Raw genomic sequence first — 20,082 nt, forward strand, 5'->3', positions numbered from 1 at the left:
CCGGATTCAAACCAGCAACCTTCGGATCACAATTATATATCTACAGTCTCCAAGGAAAGGACATTCCATGTAACCTTGCCCATAATAAACAGCAGTGCACGTAAAAAAATACTTCGAGCCGGATTCGAACCAGCAACCTAGGGATCACAATTATAAATCTACAGTCCCCCGCTCTACCAATTGAGCTATCGAAGGATGGATGTACATGGAAAGGACAATCAACGTAACCTTGCCCAAAATAAACAGTAGTGAACGTAAAACATCCTTCGAGCCGGATTCGAACCAGCGACCTAGGGATCACAATTATAAATCTACAGCCCCCCGCTCTACAAAACTGAGCTATCGAAGGATGGATGTACATGGAAAGGACATTAAACGTAACCTTGCCCAAAATAAACAGCAAGGCACCTAAAAACATTTTTCGAGCCGGATTCAAACGAGCAAACTTCGGATCACAATTATACATCTACAGCCCCCCGCTCTACCAACTGGGCTATCGAAGGATGGATATGCATTGAAAGGACAATCAACGTAACCTTGCCCAAAATAAATCTATAGTCTCCAAGGAAAGGACATTCCATGTAACCTTCCCTAAAATAAACAGCAGTGCACGTAACAAAATCCTTGGAGACGGATTCGAACCAGTGACCAAGGGATCACAATTATAAATCTACAGTCCCCCGTTCTACCAACTGAGCTATCGAAGGATGGATGTCAATGGAAAGGACAATCAACGTAACCTTGACCAAAATAAACAGCAGTGCACATAAAAACTCCTTCAAGCCGGATTTTAACCAGCGACCTAGAGATCACAGTCATAAATCTACAGTCTCCAAGGAAAGGACATTTCATGTAACCTTGCCCAAAATAAACAGCAGTGCACGTAAAACAATCCTTCGAGCCTGATTCGAACCAGCGACCTAGGGATCACAGTTATAAATCTACAGTCCCCCGCTCTACCAACTGAGCTATCGAGGGATGGATGTACATTGAAAGGACAATCAACGTAACCTTGCCCAAAATAAACAGCAGTGAACGTAAAAAAATCATTCGAGCCGGATTCGAACCAGCGACCTAGGGATCACAATTATAAATCTACAGTCCCCCGCTCTACCAACTGAGCTATCGAAGGATGGATGAGCATTGAAAGGGCAATCAACGTAACCTTGACCAAAATAAACAGCAGTAAACGTAAAAAATTCTTCGAGCAGTATTCGAACCAGCAACCTAGGATCAGTCTCCAAGAAAATGAAATTCCATGTAACATTGCCCAACGTAAAGCGCATGTATAAAACATCCTTTGAGCCGGATTCGAACCAGCGAATGAGGGATCACAATTGTAAATCTACAGCCCCCCGCTCTACCAACTGAGCTATCGAAGGATGGATGTCCATGGAAAGGACAATCAACGTGACCTTGCCCAAAATAAAAAAGCAGTGCATTTAAAAAAAGTCTTCGAGCCGGATTCGAACCAGCGACCAAGGGATTACAATTATAAATCTACAGTCACCCGTTCTACCAACTGAGCTATCGAAGGATGGATGTCCATGGAAAGGACAATCAACGTAACCTTGACCAAAATAAACAGCAGTGCACATAAAAAATCCTTCAAGCCGGATTTTAACCAGCGACCTAGAGATCACAGTCATAAATCTACAGTCTCCAAGGAAAGGACATTTCATGTAACCTTGCCCATAATAAACAGCAGTGCACGTAAAAAAATACTTCGAGCCGGATTCGAACCAGCGACCTAGGGATCACAATTATAAATCTACAATCCCCCGCTCTACCAATTGAGCTATCGAAGGATGGATGTATATTGAAAGGACAATCAACGTAAACTTGGCCAAAATAAAAAAGCAGTGCACCTAAAAAATAATTTCGAGCCGGATTCGAACCAGCGATTTAGGGATCACAATTATAAATCTACAGTCCCCCGCTCTACCAACTGGGCGATCGCATGATGGATGTACACGGAAGGAACAATCAACGTAACCTTGCCCAAAATAAACAGCAGTGAACATAAAAATAAATCCTTCGAGCCGGATTCGAACCAGCGACCTGGGGATCACAATTATAAATCTACAGTCCCCCGCTTTACCAACTGTGCTATCGAAGGATGGATGTACATTGAAAGGACAATCAACGTAACCTTGCCCAAAATAAACAGCAGTGAACGTGAAAAAAATTATTCGAGCCGGATTCGAACCAGCGACCTAGGGATCACAATTATAAATCTACAGTCCCCCGCTCTACCAACTGAGCTATCGAAGGATGGATGAGCATTGAAAGGGCAATCAACGTAACCTTGACCAAAATAAACAGCAGTGAACGTAAAAAATCCTTCGAGCCGGATTCGAACCAGCAACCTAGGATCAGTCTCCAAAAAAATGAAATTCCATGTAACATTGCCCAACGTAAAGCGCATGTATAAAACATCCTTTGAGCCGGATTCGAACCAGCGAATGAGGGATCACAATTGTAAATCTACAGCCCCCCGTTCTACCAACTGAGCTATCGAAGGATGGATGTACATTGAAAGGACAATCAACGTGACCTTGCCCAAAATAAAAAAGCAGTGCATTTAAAAAACGTCTTCGAGCCGGATTCGAACCAGCGACCAAGGGATCACAATTATAAATCTACAGTCTCCCGTTCTACCAATTGAGCTATCGAAGGATGGATGTATATTGAAAGGACAATCAACGTAAACTTGGCCAAATTAAAAAAGCAGTGCACCTAAAAAAAAATTTCGAGCCGGATTCGAACCAGCGATTTAGGGATCACAATTATAAATCTACAGTCCCCCGCTCTACCAACTGAGCGATCGCATGATGGATGTACATGGAAGGAACAATCAACGTAACCTTGCCCAAAATAAACAGCAGTGAACATAAAAATAAATCCTTCGAGCCGGATTCGAACCAGCGACCTGGGGATCACAATTATAAATCTACAGTCCCCCGCTTTACCAACTGTGCTATCGAAGGATGGATGTACATTGAAAGGACAATCAACGTAACCTTGCCCAAAATAAACAGCAGTGAACGTAAAAAAAATTATTCGATCCGGATTCGAACCAGCGACCTAGGGATCACAATTATAAATCTACAGTCCCCCGCTCTACAAAACTGAGCTATCGAAGGATGGATGTACATGGAAAGTACAATCAACGTAACCTTGCCCAAAATAAACAGCAAGGCACCTAAAAACATTTTTCGAGCCGGATTCAAACCAGCAACCTTCGGATCACAAATATAAATCAACAGCCCCACGCTCTACCAACTGGGCTATCGAAGGATAGATATGCATTGAAAAGACAATCAACGTAACCTTGCCCAAAATAAATCTAAAGTCTCCAAGGAAAGGACATTCCATGTAACCTTCCCTAAAATAAACAGCAGTGCACGTAACAAAATCCTTGGAGACGGATTCGAACCAGCGACCAAGGGATCACAATTATAAATCTACAGTCCCCCGTTCTACCAACTGAGCTATCGAAGGATGGATGTACATGGAAAGTACAATCAACGTAACCTTGCCCAAAATAAACAGCAAGGCACCTAAAAACATTGTTCGAGCCGGATTCAAACCAGCAAACTTCGGATCACAATTATAAATCTACAGACCCCGCTCTACCAACTGGGCTATCGAAGGATGGATATGCATTGAAAGGACAATCAACGTAACCTTGCTCAAAATAAATCTATAGTCTCCAAGGAAAGGACATTCCATGTAACCTTCCCTAAAATAAACAGCAGTGCACGTAACAAAATCCTTGGAGACGGATTCGAACCAGCGACCAAGGGATCACAATTATAAATCTACAGTCCCCCGTTCTACCAACTGAGCTATCGAAGGATGGATGTCCATGGAAAGGACAATCAACGTAACCTTGACCAAAATAAACAGCAGTGCACATAAAAAATCCTTCAAGCCGGATTTTAACCAGCGACCTAGAGATCCCAGTCATAAATCTACAATCTCCAAGGAAAGGACATTTCATGTAACCTTGCCAAAAATAAACAGCAGTGCACGTAAAACAATCCTTCGAGCCGGATTCGAACCAGCGACCTAGGGATCACAGTTATAAATCTACAGTCCCCCGCTCTACCAACTGAGCTATCGAAGGATGGATGTACATTAAAAGGACAATCAACGTAACCTTGCCCAAAATAAACAGCAGTGAACGTAAAAAATTTTTCGAGCCGGATTCGAACCAGCGACCTAGGGATCACAATTATAAATCTACAGTCCCCCGCTCTACCAACTGAGCTATCGAAGGTTGGATGAGCATTGACAGGGCAATCAACGTAACCTTGACCAAAATAAACAGCAGTGAACGTAACAAAATACTTCGAGCCAGATTTGAACCAGCGACCTAGGGATCACAATTATAAATCTACAGTCCCCCGCTCTACCAACTGAGCTATCGAAGGATGGATGATCATTGAAAGGGCAATCAACGTAACCTTGACCAAAATAAACAGCAGTGAACGTAAAAAACTATTCGAGCCGGATTCGAACCAGCAACCTAGGATCAGTCTCCAAGAAAATGAAATTCCATGTAACATTGCTCAACGTAAAGCGCATGTATAAAACATCCTTTGAGCCGGATTCGAACCAGCGAATGAGGGATCACAATTGTAAATCTACAGCCCACCACTCTACCAACTGAGCTATCGAAGGATGGATGTACATTGAAAGGACAATCAACGTGACCTTGCCCAAAATAAAAAAGCAGTGCATTTAAAAAAATTCTTCGAGCCAGATTCGAACCAGCGACCTAGGGATCACAATTATAAATCTACAGTCCCCCGCTCTACAAAACTGAGCTATCGAAGGTTGGATGAGCATTGAAATGGCAATCAACGTAACCTTGACTAAAATAAACAGCAGTGAACGTAAAAAAATACTTCGAGCCAGATTCGGACCAGCGACCTAGGGATCACAATTATAAATCTACAGTCCCCCGCTCTACAAAACTGAGCTATCGAAGGATGGATGTACATGGAAAGGACATTAAACGTAACCTTGCCCAAAATAAACAGCAAGGCACCTAAAAACATTTTTCGAGCCGGATTCAAACAAGCAACCTTCGGATCACAATTATTTATCTACAGTCTCCAAGGAAAGGACATTCCATGTAACCTTGCCCATAATAAACAGCAGTGCACGTAAAAAAATACTTCGAGCCGGATTCGAACCAGCGACCTAGGGATCACAATTATAAATCTACAGTCCCCAGCTCTACCAATTGAGCTATCGAAGGATGGATGTACATGGAAAGGACAATCAACGTAACCTTGCCCAAAATAAACAGCAGTGCACATAAAAAATCCTTCAAGCCGGATTTTAACCAGCGACCTAGAGATCCCAGTCATAAATCTACAGTCTCCAAGGAAAGGACATTTCATGTAACCTTGCCCAAAATAAACAGCAGTGCACGTAAAACAATCCTTCGAGGCGGATTCGAACCAGCGACCTAGGGATCACAGTTATAAATCTACAGTCCCCCGCTCTACCAACTGAGCTATCGAAGGATGGATGAGCATTGAAAGGGCAATCAACGTAACCTTGACCAAAATAAACAGCAGTGAACGTAAAAAATTATTCGAGCCGGATTCGAACCAGCGACCTAGGGATCACAATTATAAATCTACAGTCCCCCGCTCTACCAATTGAGCTATCGAAGGATGGATGTACATGGAAAGGACAATCAACGTAACCTTGACCAAAATAAACAGCAGTGAACGTAAAAAATTATTCGAGCCGGATTCGTACCAGCAACCTTCGGATCACAATTATAAATCTACAGCCCCCCGCTCTACCAACTGGGCTATCGAAGGATGGATGTACATTGAAAGGACAATCAACGTAACCTTGCCCAAAATAAATCTACACTCTCCAAGGAAAGGACATTCCATGTAACCTTTTCCTAAAATAAACAGCAGTGCACGTACCAAAATCCTTGGAGAAGGATTCGAACCACCGACCAAGGGATCACAATTATAAATCTACAGTCCCCCGTTCTACCAACTGAGCTATCGAAGGATGGATTTCCATGGAAAGGACAATCAACGTAACCTTGACCAAAATAAACAGCAGTGCACATAAAAAATCCTTCAAGCCGGATTTTAACCAGCGACCTAGAGATCACAGTCATAAATCTACAGTCTCCAAGGAAAGGACATTTCATGTAACCTTGCCCAAAATAAACAGCAGTGCACGTAAAACAATCCTTCGAGCCGGATTCGAACCAGCGACCTAGGGATCACACTTATAAATCTAAAGTCCCCCGCTCTACCAACTGAGCTATCGAAGGATGGATGTACATTGAAAGGACAATCAACGTAACCTTGCCCAAAATAAACAGCAGTGAACGTAAAAAAATTCTTCGAGCTGGATTCGAACCAGCGACCTAGGGATCACAATTATAAAACTACAGTCCCCCGCTCTACCAACTGAGCTATCGAAGGTTGGATGTACATGGAAAGGACAATCAACGTAACCTTGCCCAAAATAAACAGCAAGGCACCTAAAAACATTGTTCGAGCCGGATTCAAACCAGCAACCTTCGGATCACAATTATATATCTACAGTCTCCAAGGAAAGAACATTCCATGTAACCTTGCCCATAATAAACAGCAGTGCACGTAAAAAAATACTTCGAGCCGGATTCGAACCAGCGACCTAGGGATCACAATTATAAATCTACAGTCCCCCGCTCTACCAATTGAGCTATCGAAGGATGGATGTACATGGAAAGGACAATCAACGTAACCTTGCCCAAAATAAACAGCTGTGAACGTAAAACATCCTTCGTGCCGGATTCGAACCAGCGACCTAGGGATCACAATTATAAATCTACAGCCCCCCGCCCTACAAAACTGAGCTATCGAAGGATGGATGTACATGGAAAGGACATTAAACGTAACCTTGCCCAAAATAAACAGCAAGGCACCTAAAAACATTTTTCGAGCCGGATTCAAACCAGCAAACTTCGGATCACAATTATAAATCTACAGCCCCCCGCTCTACCAACTGGGCTATCAAAGGATGGATATGCATTGAAAGGACAATCAACGTAACCTTGCCCAAAATAAATCTATAGTCTCCAAGGAAAGGACATTCCATGTAACCTTCCCTAAAATAAACAGCAGTGCACGTAACAAAATCCTTGGAGACGGATTCGAACCAGCGACCAAGGGATCACAATTATAAATCTACAGTCCCCCGCTCTACAAAACTAAGCTATCGAAGGATGGATGTACATGGAAAGGACAATCAACGTAACCTTGCCCAAAATAAACAGCAGTGCACATAAAAAATCCTTCAAGCCGGATTTTAACCAGCGACCTAGAGATCCCAGTCATAAATCTACAGTCTCCAAGGAAAGGACATTTCATGTAACCTTGCCCAAAATAAACAGCAGTGCACGTAAAACAATCCTTCGAGCCGGATTCGAACCAGCGACCTAGGGATCACAGTTATAAATCTACAGTCCCAAGCTCTACCAACTGAGCTATCGAAGGATGGATGAGCATTGAAAGGGCAATCAACATAACCTTGACCAAAATAAACAGCAGTGAACGTAAAAAATTATTCGAGCCGTATTCGAACCAGTGACCTAGGGATCACAGTTATAAATCTACAGTCTCCAAGGAAAGGACATTCCATGTAACCTTGCCCAAAATAAGCAGCAGTGCACGTAAAAGAATCCTTCGAGCCGTATTCGAACCAGCGACCTAGGGATCACAGTTATAAATCTACAGTCCCCCGCTCCACCAACTGAGCTATCGAAGGATGGATGTACATGGAAAGGACAATCAACGTAACCTTGCCCAAAATAAACAGCAGTGAACGTAAAAAAATACTTCGAGCCGGATTCGAACCAGCCACCTAGGGATCACAATTATAAATCTACAGTCCCCCGCTCTACAAAACTGAGCTATCGAAGGATGGATGTACATGGAAAGGACAATCAACGTAACCTTGCCCAAAATAAACAGCAGTGCACATAAAAAATCCTTCAAGCCGGATTTTAAACAGCGACCTAGAGATCCCAGTCATAAATCTACAGTCTCCAAGGAAAGGACATTTCATGTAACCTTGCCCAAAATAAACAGCAGTGCACGTAAAACAATCCTTCGAGCCGGATTCGAACCAGCAACCTAGGGATCACAGTTATAAATCTACAGTCCCCCGCTCTACCAACTGAGCTATCGAAGGATGGATGAGCATTGAAAGGGCAATCAACGTAACCTTGACCAAAATAAACAGCAGTGAACGTAAAAAAATATTCGAGCCGGATTCGAACCAGCAACCTAGGATCAGTCTCCAAGAAAATGAAATTCCATGTAACATTGCCCAACGTAAAGCGCATGTATAAAACATCCTTTATAAAACATCCTTTGGGCCTTATTCGAACCAACGAATGAGGGATCACAATTGTAAATCTACAGCCCCCCGCTCTACCAACTGAGCTATCGAAGGATGGATGTACATTGAAAGGACAATCAACGTGACCTTGCCCAAAATAAAAAAGCAGTGCATTTAAACAAATTCTTCGAGCCGGATTCGAACCAGCGACCTAGGGATCACAATTATAAATCTACAGTCCCCCGCTCTACCAATTGAGCTATCGAAGGATGGATGTACATGGAAAGGACAATCAACGTAACCTTGCCCAAAATAAACAGCAGTGAACGTAAAAAATCCTTCGAGCCCGATTCGAACCAGCGACCTAGGGATCACAATTATAAATCTACAGCCCCCCGCTCTACAAAACTGAGCTATCGAAGGATGGATGTACATGGAAAGTACAATCAACGTAACCTTGCCCAAAATAAACAGCAGTGCACGTAACAAAATCCTTGGAGACGGATTCGAACCAGCGACCTAGGGATCACAGTTATAAATCTACAGTCCCCCGCTCTACAAAACTGAGCTATCGAAGGATGGATGTACATGGAAAGGACAATTAACGTAACCTTGCCCAAAATAAACAGCAGTGCACATAAAAAATCCTTCAAGCCGGATTTTAACCAGCGACCTAGAGATCCCAGTCATAAATCTACTGTCTCCAAGGAAAGGACATTTCATGTAACCTTGCCCAAAATAAGCAGCAGTGCACGTAAAAGAATCCTTCGAGCCGTATTCGAACCAGCGACCTAGGGATCACAGTTATAAATCTACAGTCCCCCGCTCCACCAACTGAGCTATCGAAGGATGGATGTACATGGAAAGGACAATCAACGTAACCTTGTACAAAATAAACAGCAGTGAACGTAAAAAATTATTCGAGCCGGATTCGAACCAGCAACCTAGGATCAGTCTCCAAGAAAATGAAATTCCATGTAACATTGCCCAACGTAAAGCGCATGTATAAAACATCCTTTGAGCCGGATTCGAACCAGCGAATGAGGGATCACAATTGTAAATCTACAGCCCCCCGCTCTACCAACTGAGCTATCGAAGGATGGATGTACATTGAAAGGACAATCAACGTGACCTTGCCCAAAATAAAAAAGCAGTGCATTTAAAAAAATTCTTCGAGCCAGATTCGAACCAGCGACCTAGGGATCACAATTATAAATCTACAGTCCCCCGCTCTACCAATTGAGCTATCGAAGGATGGATGTACATGGAAAGGACAATCAACGTAACCTTGCCCAAAATAAACAGCAGTGAACGTAAAAGAATCCTTCGAGCCGTATTCGAACCAGCGACCTAGGGATCACAATTATAAATCTACAGCCCCCCGCTCTACAAAACTGAGCTATCGAAGGATGGATGTACATGGAAAGTACAATCAACGTAACCTTGCCCAAAATAAACAGCAAGGCACCTAAAAACATTTTTCGAGCCGGATTCAAACCAGCAACCTTCGGATCACAAATATAAATCAACAGCCCCACGCTCTACCAACTGGGCTATCGAAGGATAGATATACATTGAAAGGACAATCAACGTAACCTTGCCCAAAATAAATCTAAAGTCTCCAAGGAAAGGACATTCCATGTAACCTTCCCTAAAATAAACAGCAGTGCACGTAACAAAATCCTTGGAGACGGATTCGAACCAGCGACCAAGGGATCACAGTTATAAATCTACAGTCCCCCGTTCTACCAACTGAGCTATCGAAGGATGGATGTCCATGGAAAGGACAATCAACGTAACCTTGACCAAAATAAACAGCAGTGCACATAAAAAATCCTCCAAGCCGGATTTTAACCAGCGACCTAGAGATCACAGTCATAAATCTACAGTCTCCAAGGAAAGGACATTTCATGTAACCTTGCCCAAAATAAACAGCAGTGCACGTAAAACAATCCTTCGAGCCGGATTCGAACCAGCGACCTAGGGATCACAGTTATAAATCTACAGTCCCCCGCTCTACCAACTGAGCTATCGAAGGATGGATGTACATTGAAAGGACAATCAACGTAACCTTGCCCAAAATAAACAGCAGTGAACTTAAAAAAATCCTTCGAGCCGGATTCGAACCAGCGACCTAGGGATCACAATTACAAATCTACAGTCCCCCGCTCTACCAACTGAGCTATCGAAGGATGGATGAGCATTGAAAGGGCAATCAACGTAACCTTGACCAAAATAAACAGCAGTGAACGTAAAAAATTATTCGAGCCGGATTCGAACCAGCAACCTTGGATCAGTCTCCAAGAAAATGAAATTCCATGTAACATTGCCCAACGTAAAGCGCATGTATAAAACATCCTTTGAGCCGGATTCGAACCAGCGAATGAGGGATCACAATTGTAAATCTACAGCCCCCCGCTCTACCAACTGAGCTATCGAAGGATGGATGTACATTGAAAAGACAATCAACGTGACCTTGCCCAAAATAAAAAAAGCAGTGCATTTAAAAACATTCTTCGAGCCGGATTCGAACCAGCGACCTAGGGATCACAATTATAAATCTACAGTCCCCCGCTCCACCAACTGAGCTATCGAAGGATGGATGTACATGGAAAGGACAATCAACGTAACCTTGCCCAAAATAAACAGCAGTGAACGTAAAAAATCCTTCGAGCCGGATTCGAACCAGCGACCTAGGGATCACAATTATAAATCTACAGTCCCCCGCTCTACAAAACTGAGCTATCGAAAAATGGATGTACATGGAAAGGACAATCAACGTAACCTTGCCCAAACTAAACAGCAAAGCACCTAAAAATATTTTTCGAGCCGGATTCAAACCAGCAACCTTCGGATCACAAATATAAATCTACAGCCCCCCGCTCTACCAACTGGGCTATCGAAGGATGGATATACATTGAAAGGACAATCAACGTAACCTTGCCCAAAATAAATCTAAAGTCTCCAAGGAAAGGAGATTCCATGTAACCTTCCCTAAAATAAACAGCAGTGCACGTAACAAAATCCTTGGAGACGGATTCGAACCAGCGACCAAGGGATCACAATTATAAATCTACAGTCCCCCGTTCTACCAACTGAGCTATCGAAGGATGGATGTCCATGAAAGGACAATCAACGTAACCTTGACCAAAATAAACAGAAGTGCACATAAAAAATCCTTCAAGCCGGATTTTAACCAGCGACCTAGAGATCCCAGTCATAAATCTACAGTCTCCAAGGAAAGGACATTTCATGTAACCTTGCCCAAAATAAACAGCAGTGCACGTAAAACAATCCTTCGAGACGGATTCGAACCAGCGACCTAGGGATCACAGTTATAAATCTACAGTCCCCCGCTCTACCAACTGAGCTATCGAAGGATGGATGTACATTAAAAGGACAATCAACGTAACCTTGCCCAAAATAAACAGCAGTAAACGTAAAAAAATTTTTCGAGCCGGATTCGAACCAGCGACCTAGGGATCACAATTATAAATCTACAGTCCCCCGCTCTACCAACTGAGCTATCGAAGGTTGGATGAGCATTGAAAGGGCAATCAACGTAACCTTGACCAAAATAAACAGCAGTGAACGTAACAAAATACTTCGAGCCAGATTCGAACCAGCGACCTAGGGATCACAATTATAAATCTACAGTCCCCCGCTCTACAAAACTGAGCTATCGAAGGTTGGATGAGCATTGAAAGGGCAATCAACGTAACCTTGACCAAAATAAACAGCAGTGAACGTAAAAAAATACTTCGAGCCAGATTCGAACCAGCGACCTAGGGATCACAATTATAAATCTACAGTCCCCCGCTCTACAAAACTGAGCTATCGAATTATGGATGTACATGGAAAGTACAATCAACGTAACCTTGCCCAAAATAAACAGCAAGGCACCTAAAAACATTGTTCGAGCCGGATTCAAACCAGCAAACTTCGGATCACAATTATAAATCTACAGACCCCGCTCTACCAACTGGGCTATCGAAGGATGGATATGCATTGAAAGGACAATCAACGTAACCTTGCCCAAAATAAATCTAAAGTCTCCAAGGAAAGGACATTCCATGTAACCTTCCCTAAAATAAACAGCAGTGCACGTAACAAAATCCTTGGAGACGGATTCGAACCAGCGACCAAGGGATCACAATCATAAATCTACAGTCCCCCGTTCTACCAACTGAGCTATCGAAGGATGGATGTCCATGGAAAGGACAATCAACGTAACCTTGACCAAAATAAACAGCAGTGCACATAAAAAATCCTCCAAGCCGGATTTTAACCAGCGACCTAGAGATCACAGTCATAAATCTACAGTCTCCAAGGAAAGGACATTTCATGTAACCTTGCCCAAAATAAACAGCAGTGCACGTAAAACAATCCTTCGAGCCGGATTCGAACCAGCGACCTAGGGATCACAGTTATAAATCTACAGTCCCCCGCTCTACCAACTGAGCTATCGAAGGATGGATGTACATTGAAAGGACAATCAACGTAACCTTGCCCAAAATAAACAGCAGTGAACTTAAAAAAATCCTTCGAGCCGGATTCGCACCAGCGACCTAGGGATCACAATTACAAATCTACAGTCCCCCGTTCTACCAACTGAGCTATCGAAGGATGGATGTACATTGAAAGGACAATCAACGTAACCTTGACCAAAATAAACAGCAGTGAACGTAAAAAACTATTCGAGCCGGATTCGAACCAGCAACCTAGGATCAGTCTCCAAGAAAATGAATTTCCATGTAACATTGCTCAACGTAAAGCGCATGTATAAAACATCCTTTGAGCCGGATTCGAACCAGCGAATGAGGGATCACAATTGTAAATCTACCGCCCACCGCTCTACCAACTGAGCTATCGAAGGATGGATGTACATTGAAAGGACAATCAACGTGACCTTGCCCAAAATAAAAAAGCAGTGCATTTAAAAACATTCTTCGAGCCAGATTCGAACCAGCGACCTAGGGATCACAATTATAAATCTACAGTCCCCCGCTCTACAAAACTGAGCTATCGAAGGTTGGATGAGCATTGAAAGGGCAATCAACGTAACCTTGACTAAAATAAACAGCAGTGAACGTAAAAAAATACTTCGAGCCAGATTCGAACCAGCGACCTAGGGATCACAATTATAAATCTACAGTCCCCCGCTCTACAAAACTGAGCTATCGAAGGATGGATGTACATGGAAAGGACATTAAACGTAACCTTGCCCAAAATAAACAGCAAGGCACCTAAAAACATTTTTCGAGCCGGATTCAAACAAGCAACCTTCGGATCACAATTATTTATCTACAGTCTCCAAGGAAAGGACATTCCATGTAACCTTGCCCATAATAAACAGCCGTGCACGTAAAAAAATACTTAGAGCCGGATTCGAACCAGCGACCTAGGGATCACAATTATAAATCTACAGTCCCCCGCTCTACCAATTGAGCTATCGAAGGATGGATGTACATGGAAAGGACAATCAACGTAACCTTGCCCAAAATAAACAGCTGTGAAAGTAAAACATCCTTCGAGCCGGATTCGAACCAGCGACCTAGGGATCACAATTATAAATCTACAGCCCCCCGCTCTACAAAACTGAGCTATCGAAGGATGGATGTACATGGAAAGGACATTAAACGTAACCTTGCCCAAAATAAACAGCAAGGCACCTAAAAACATTGTTCGAGCCGGATTCAAACCAGCAAACTTCGGATCACAATTATAAATCTACAGCCCCCCGCTCTACCAACTGGGCTATCGAAGGATGGATATGCATTGAAAGGACAATCAACGTAACCTTGCCCAAAATAAATCTATAGTCTCCAAGGAAAGGACATTCCATGTAACCTTCCCTAAAATAAACAGCAGTGCACGTAACAAAATTCTTCGAGCCAGATTCGAACCAGCGACCTAGGGATCACAATTATAAATCTACAGTCCCCCGCTCTACAAAACTGAGCTATCAAAAGTTGGATGAGCATTGAAAGGGCAATCAACGTAACCTTGACCAAAATAAACAGCAGTGAACGTAAAAAAATACTTCGAGCCAGATTCGAACCAGCGACCTAGGGATCACAATTATAAATCTACAGTCCCCCGCTCTACAAAACTGAGCTATCGAAGGATGGATGTACATGGAAAGGACATTAAACGTAACCTTGCCCAAAATAAACAGCAAGGCACCTAAAAACATTTTTCGAGCCGGATTCAAACAAGCAACCTTCGGATCACAATTATATATCTACAGTCTACAAGGAAAGGACATTCCATGTAACCTTGCCCATAATAAACAGCAGTGCACGTAAAAAAATACTTCGAGCCGGATTCGAACCAGCGACCTAGGGATCACAATTATAAATCTACAGTCCCCCGCTCTACCAATTGAGCTATCGAAGGATGGATGTACATGGAAAGGACAATCAACGTAACCTTGCCCAAAATAAACAGCTGTGAACGTAAAACATCCTTCCAGCCGGATTCGAACCAGCGATATAGGGATCACAATTATAAATCTACAACCCCCCGCTCTACAAAACTGAGCTATCGAAGGATGGATGTACATGGAAAGGACATTAAACGTAACCTTGCCCAAAATAAGCAGCAAGGCACCTAAAAACATTTTTCGAGCCGGATTCAAACCAGCAAACTTCGGATCACAATTATAAATCTACAGCCCCCCGCTCTACCAACTGGGCTATCGAAGGATGGATATGCATTGAAAGGACAATCAACGTAACCTTGCCCAAAATAAATCTATAGTCTCCAAGGAAAGGACATTCCATGTAACCTTCACTAAAATAAACAGCAGTGCACGTAACAAAATCCTTGGAGACGGATTCGAACCAGCGACCAAGGGATCACAATTATAAATCTACAGTCCCCCGTTCTACCAACTGAGCTATCGAAGGATGGATGTCCATGGAAAGGACAATCAACGTAACCTTGACCAAAATAAATCTATAGTCTCCAAGGAAAGGACATTCCATGTAACCTTCCCTAAAATAAACAGCAGTGCACGTAACAAAATTCTTCGAGCCAGATTCGAACCAGCGACCTAGGGATCACAATTATAAATCTACAGTCCCCCGCTCTACAAAACTGAGCTATCAAAAGTTGGATGAGCATTGAAAGGGCAATCAACGTAACCTTGACCAAAATAAACAGCAGTGAACGTAAAAAAATACTTCGAGCCAGATTCGAACCAGCGACCTAGGGATCACAATTATAAATCTACAGTCCCCCGCTCTACAAAACTGAGCTATCGAAGGATGGATGTACATGGAAAGGACATTAAACGTAACCTTGCCCAAAATAAACAGCAAGGCACCTAAAAACATTTTTCGAGCCGGATTCAAACAAGCAACCTTCGGATCACAATTATATATCTACAGTCTACAAGGAAAGGACATTCCATGTAACCTTGCCCATAATAAACAGCAGTGCACGTAAAAAAATACTTCGAGCCGGATTCGAACCAGCGACCTAGGGATCACAATTATAAATCTACAGTCCCCCGCTCTACCAATTGAGCTATCGAAGGATGGATGTACATGGAAAGGACAATCAACGTAACCTTGCCCAAAATAAACAGCTGTGAACGTAAAACATACTTCCAGCCGGATTCGAACCAGCGATATAGGGATCACAATTATAAATCTACAACCCCCCGCTCTACAAAACTGAGCTATCGAAGGATGGATGTACATGGAAAGGACATTAAACGTAACCTTGCCCAAAATAAACAGCAAGGCACCTAAAAACATTTTTCGAGCCGGATTCAAACCAGCAAACTTCGGATCACAATTATAAATCTACAGCCCCCCGCTCTACCAACTGGGCTATCGAAGGATGGATATGCATTGAAAGGACAATCAACGTAACCTTGCCCAAAATAAATCTATAGTCTTCAAGGAAAGGACATTCCATGTAACCTTCCCTAAAATAAACAGCAGTGCACGTAACAAAATCCTTGGAGACGGATTCGAACCAGCGACCAAGGGATCACAATTATAAATCTACAGTCCCCCGTTCTACCAACTGAGCTATCGAAGGATGGATGTCCATGGAAAGGACAATCAACGTAACCTTGACCAAAATAAACAGCAGTGCACATAAAAAATCCTTCAAGCCGGATTTTAACCAGCGACCTAGAGAGCACAGTCATAAATCTACAGTTTCCAAGGAAAGGACATTTCATGTAACCTTGCCCAAAATAAACAGCAGTGCACGTAAAACAATCCTTCGAGCCGGATTCGAACCAGCGACCTAGGTATCACAGTTATAAATCTACAGTCCCCCGCTCTACCAACTGAGCTATCGAAGGATGGATGTACATTGAAAGGACAATCAACGTAACCTTGCCCAAAATAAACAGCAGTGAACGTAAAAAAATCTTTCGAGCTGGATTCGAACCAGCGACCTAGGGATCACAATTATAAATCTACAGTCCCCCGCTCTACCAACTGAGCTATCGAAGGATGGATGAGCATTGAAAGGGCAATCAACGTAACCTTGCCCAAAATAAACAGCAGTGAACGTAAAACATCCTTTGAGCCGGATTCGAACCAGCGACCTAGGGATCACAATTATAAATCTACAGCCCCCCGCTCTACCAACTGAGCTATCGAAGGATGGATGAGCATTGAAAGGACAATCAACGTAATCTTACCCAAAATAAAAAAAAGCAGTGCACCTAAAAAAATTTCTTCGAGCAGGATTCGAACCAACGATTTAGGGATCACAGTTATACATCTACAGTCTCCAAGAAAAGGACATTCCATTTAATCTGTCCAAAATAAACAGCAACTCACGTAAAAAAATTCTTCGAGCCGGATTCGACCCAGCATCTAGGGATCACAATTATAAATCTACAGTCCCCCGCTCTACCAACTGAGCTATCGCATGATGGATGTAAATGGAAAGGACAATCGACAAAACCTTGACTAAAATAAACAGCAGTGAACGTAATAAAAATGCTTCGAGCCGTATTCGAACCAGTGACCTAGGGATCACAGTTATAAATCTACAGTCTCCAAGGAAAGGACATTCCATGTAACCTTGCCCAAAATAAGCAGCAGTGCACGTAAAAAAATCCTTCGAGCCGTATTCGAACCAGCGACCTAGGGATCACAGTTATAAATCTACAGTCCCCCGCTCTACAAAACTGAGCTATCGAAGGATGGATGTACATGGAAAGGACAATCAACGTAACCTTGCCCAAAATAAACAGCAGTGAACGTAAAAAAATACTTTGAGCCGGATTCGAACCAGCCACCTAGGGATCACAATTATAAATCTACAGTCACCCGCTCTACAAAACTGAGCTATCGAATGATGGATGTACATGGAAAGGACAATCAACGTAACCTTGCCCAAAATAAACAGCAGTGCACATAAAAAATCCTTCAAGCCGGATTTTAACCAGCGACCTAGAGATCCCAGTCATAAATCTACAGTCTCCAAGGAAAGGACATTTCATGTAACCTTGCCCAAAATAAACAGCAGTGCACGTAAAACAATCCTTCGAGGCGGATTCGAACCAGCGACCTAGGGATCACAGTTATAAATCTACAGTCGCCCGCTCTACCAACTGAGCTATCGAAGGATGGATGAGCATTGAAAGGGCAATCAACGTAACCTTGACCAAAATAAACAGCAGTGAACGTAAAAAATTATTCGAGCCGGATTCGAACCAGCAACCTAGGATCAGTCTCCAAGAAAATGAAATTCCATGTAACTTTGCCCAACGTGAAGCGCATGTATAAAACATCCTTTGAGCCGGATTCGAACCAGCGAATGAGGGATCACAATTGTAAATCTACAGCCCCCCGCTCTACTAACTGAGCTATCGAAGGATGGATGTACATTGAAAGGACAATCAACGTGACCTTGCCCAAAATAAAAAAGCAGTGCATTTAAAAAAATTCTTCGAGCCGGATTCGAACCAGCGACCTAGGGATCACAATTATAAATCTACAGTCCCCCGCTCTACCAATTGAGCTATCGAAGGATGGATGTACATGGAAAGGACAATCAACGTAACCATGACCAAAATAAACAGCAGTGAACGTAAAAAATTATTCGAGCCGGATTCGAACCAGCAACCTTCGGATCACAATTATAAATCTATAGCCCCCCGCTCTACCAACTGGGCTATCGAAGGATGGATGTACATTGAAAGGACAATCAACGTAACCTTGCCCAAAATAAATCTACACTCTCCAAGGAAAGGACATTCCATGTAACCTTCCCTAAAATAAACAGCAGTGCACGTACCAAAATCCTTGGAGAAGGATTCGAACCACCGACCAAGGGGTCACAATTATAAATCTACAGTCCCCCGTTCTACCAACTGAGCTATCGAAGGATGGATGTCCATGGAAAGGACAATCAACGTAACCTTGACCAAAATAAACAGCAGTGCACATAAAAAATCCTTCAAGCCGGATTTTAACCAGCGACCTAGAGATCACAGTCATAAATCTACAGTCTCCAAGGAAAGGACATTTCATGTAACCTTGCCCAAAATAAACAGCAGTGCACGTAAAACAATCCTTCGAGCTGGATTAGAACCAGCGACCTAGGGATCACAGTTATAAATCTACAGTCCCCCGCTCTACCAACTGAGCTATCGAAGGATGGATGTACATTGAAAGGACAATCAACGTAACCTTGCCCAAAATAAACAGCAGTGAACGTAAAAAAATTCTTCGAGCTGGATTCGAACCAGCGACCTAGGGATCACAATTATAAATCTACAGTCCCCCGCTCTACCAACTGAGCTATCGAAGGTTGGATGTACATGGAAAGGACAATCAACGTAACCTTGCCCAAAATAAACAGCAAGGCACCTAAAAACATTGTTCGAGCCGGATTCAAACCAGCAACCTTCGGATCACAATTATATATCTACAGTCTCCAAGGAAAGAACATTCCATGTAACCTTGCCCATAATAAACAGCAGTGCACGTAAAAAATACTTCGAGCCGGATTCGAACCAGCGACCTAGGGATCACACTTATAAATCTACAGTCCCCCGCTCTACCAATTGAGCTATCGAAGGATGGATGTACATGGAAAGGACAATCAACGTAACCTTGCCCAAAATAAACAGCAAGGCACCTAAAAACATTTTTCGAGCCGGATTCAAACCAGCAAACTTCGGATCACAATTATAAATCTACAGCCCCCCGCTCTACCAACTGGGCTATCGAAGGATGGATGTACATGGAAAGGACAATCAACGTAACCTTGCCCAAAATAAATCTATAGTCTCCAAGGAAAGGACATTCCATGTAACCTTGCCCAAAATAAACAGCAGTGCACGTAAAAAATCCTTCAAGCCGGATTTTAAACAGCGACCTAGAGATCCCAGTCATAAATCTACAGTCTCCAAGGAAAGGACATTTCATGTAACCTTGCCCAAAATAAACAGCAGTGCACGTAAAACAATCCTTCGAGCCGGATTCGAAGCAGCGACCTAGGGATCACAGTTATAAATCTACAGTCCCCCGCTCAACCAACTGAGCTATCGAAGGATGGATGAGCATTGAAAGGGCAATCAACGTAACCTTGACCAAAATAAACAGCTGTGAACGTAAAAAAATATTCGAGCCGGATTCGAACCAGCAACCTAGGATCAGTCTCCAAGAAAATGAAATTCCATGTAACATTGCCCAACGTAAAGCGCATGTATAA

The 20,082-nt window shown here is 42.9% G+C and overlaps 8 non-coding genes across 8 annotated transcripts; all 8 read right to left on the minus strand.

The window, feature by feature from the left end:
* Positions 1–4,046: 4,046 nt before the first annotated feature.
* On the minus strand, positions 4,047–4,132 carry Trnay-gua. The gene is given in 2 exon segments: positions 4,047–4,082; positions 4,096–4,132. It is a non-coding gene; the product is annotated as a tRNA-Tyr (tRNA).
* Positions 4,133–6,393: 2,261 nt separating this feature from the next.
* Positions 6,394–6,479, minus strand: Trnay-gua. The gene is given in 2 exon segments: positions 6,394–6,429; positions 6,443–6,479. It is a non-coding gene; the product is annotated as a tRNA-Tyr (tRNA).
* Positions 6,480–8,146: 1,667 nt separating this feature from the next.
* On the minus strand, positions 8,147–8,232 carry Trnay-gua. The gene is given in 2 exon segments: positions 8,147–8,182; positions 8,196–8,232. It is a non-coding gene; the product is annotated as a tRNA-Tyr (tRNA).
* Positions 8,233–10,334: 2,102 nt separating this feature from the next.
* Positions 10,335–10,420, minus strand: Trnay-gua. Its single transcript is given in 2 exon segments — positions 10,335–10,370; positions 10,384–10,420. It is a non-coding gene; the product is annotated as a tRNA-Tyr (tRNA).
* Positions 10,421–10,488: 68 nt separating this feature from the next.
* On the minus strand, positions 10,489–10,574 carry Trnay-gua. The gene is given in 2 exon segments: positions 10,489–10,524; positions 10,538–10,574. It is a non-coding gene; the product is annotated as a tRNA-Tyr (tRNA).
* Positions 10,575–12,768: 2,194 nt separating this feature from the next.
* Trnay-gua lies at positions 12,769–12,854 on the minus strand. Its single transcript is given in 2 exon segments — positions 12,769–12,804; positions 12,818–12,854. It is a non-coding gene; the product is annotated as a tRNA-Tyr (tRNA).
* A 3,922-nt stretch (positions 12,855–16,776) lies between these two features.
* On the minus strand, positions 16,777–16,862 carry Trnay-gua. Its single transcript is given in 2 exon segments — positions 16,777–16,812; positions 16,826–16,862. It is a non-coding gene; the product is annotated as a tRNA-Tyr (tRNA).
* A 2,228-nt stretch (positions 16,863–19,090) lies between these two features.
* Trnay-gua lies at positions 19,091–19,176 on the minus strand. Its single transcript is given in 2 exon segments — positions 19,091–19,126; positions 19,140–19,176. It is a non-coding gene; the product is annotated as a tRNA-Tyr (tRNA).
* Positions 19,177–20,082: the final 906 nt, after the last annotated feature.

The sequence above is a fragment of the Nematostella vectensis genome, chromosome 3 (genome assembly GCF_932526225.1).
Source record: "Nematostella vectensis chromosome 3, jaNemVect1.1, whole genome shotgun sequence".
Lineage (NCBI taxonomy): Eukaryota > Metazoa > Cnidaria > Anthozoa > Actiniaria > Edwardsiidae > Nematostella > Nematostella vectensis.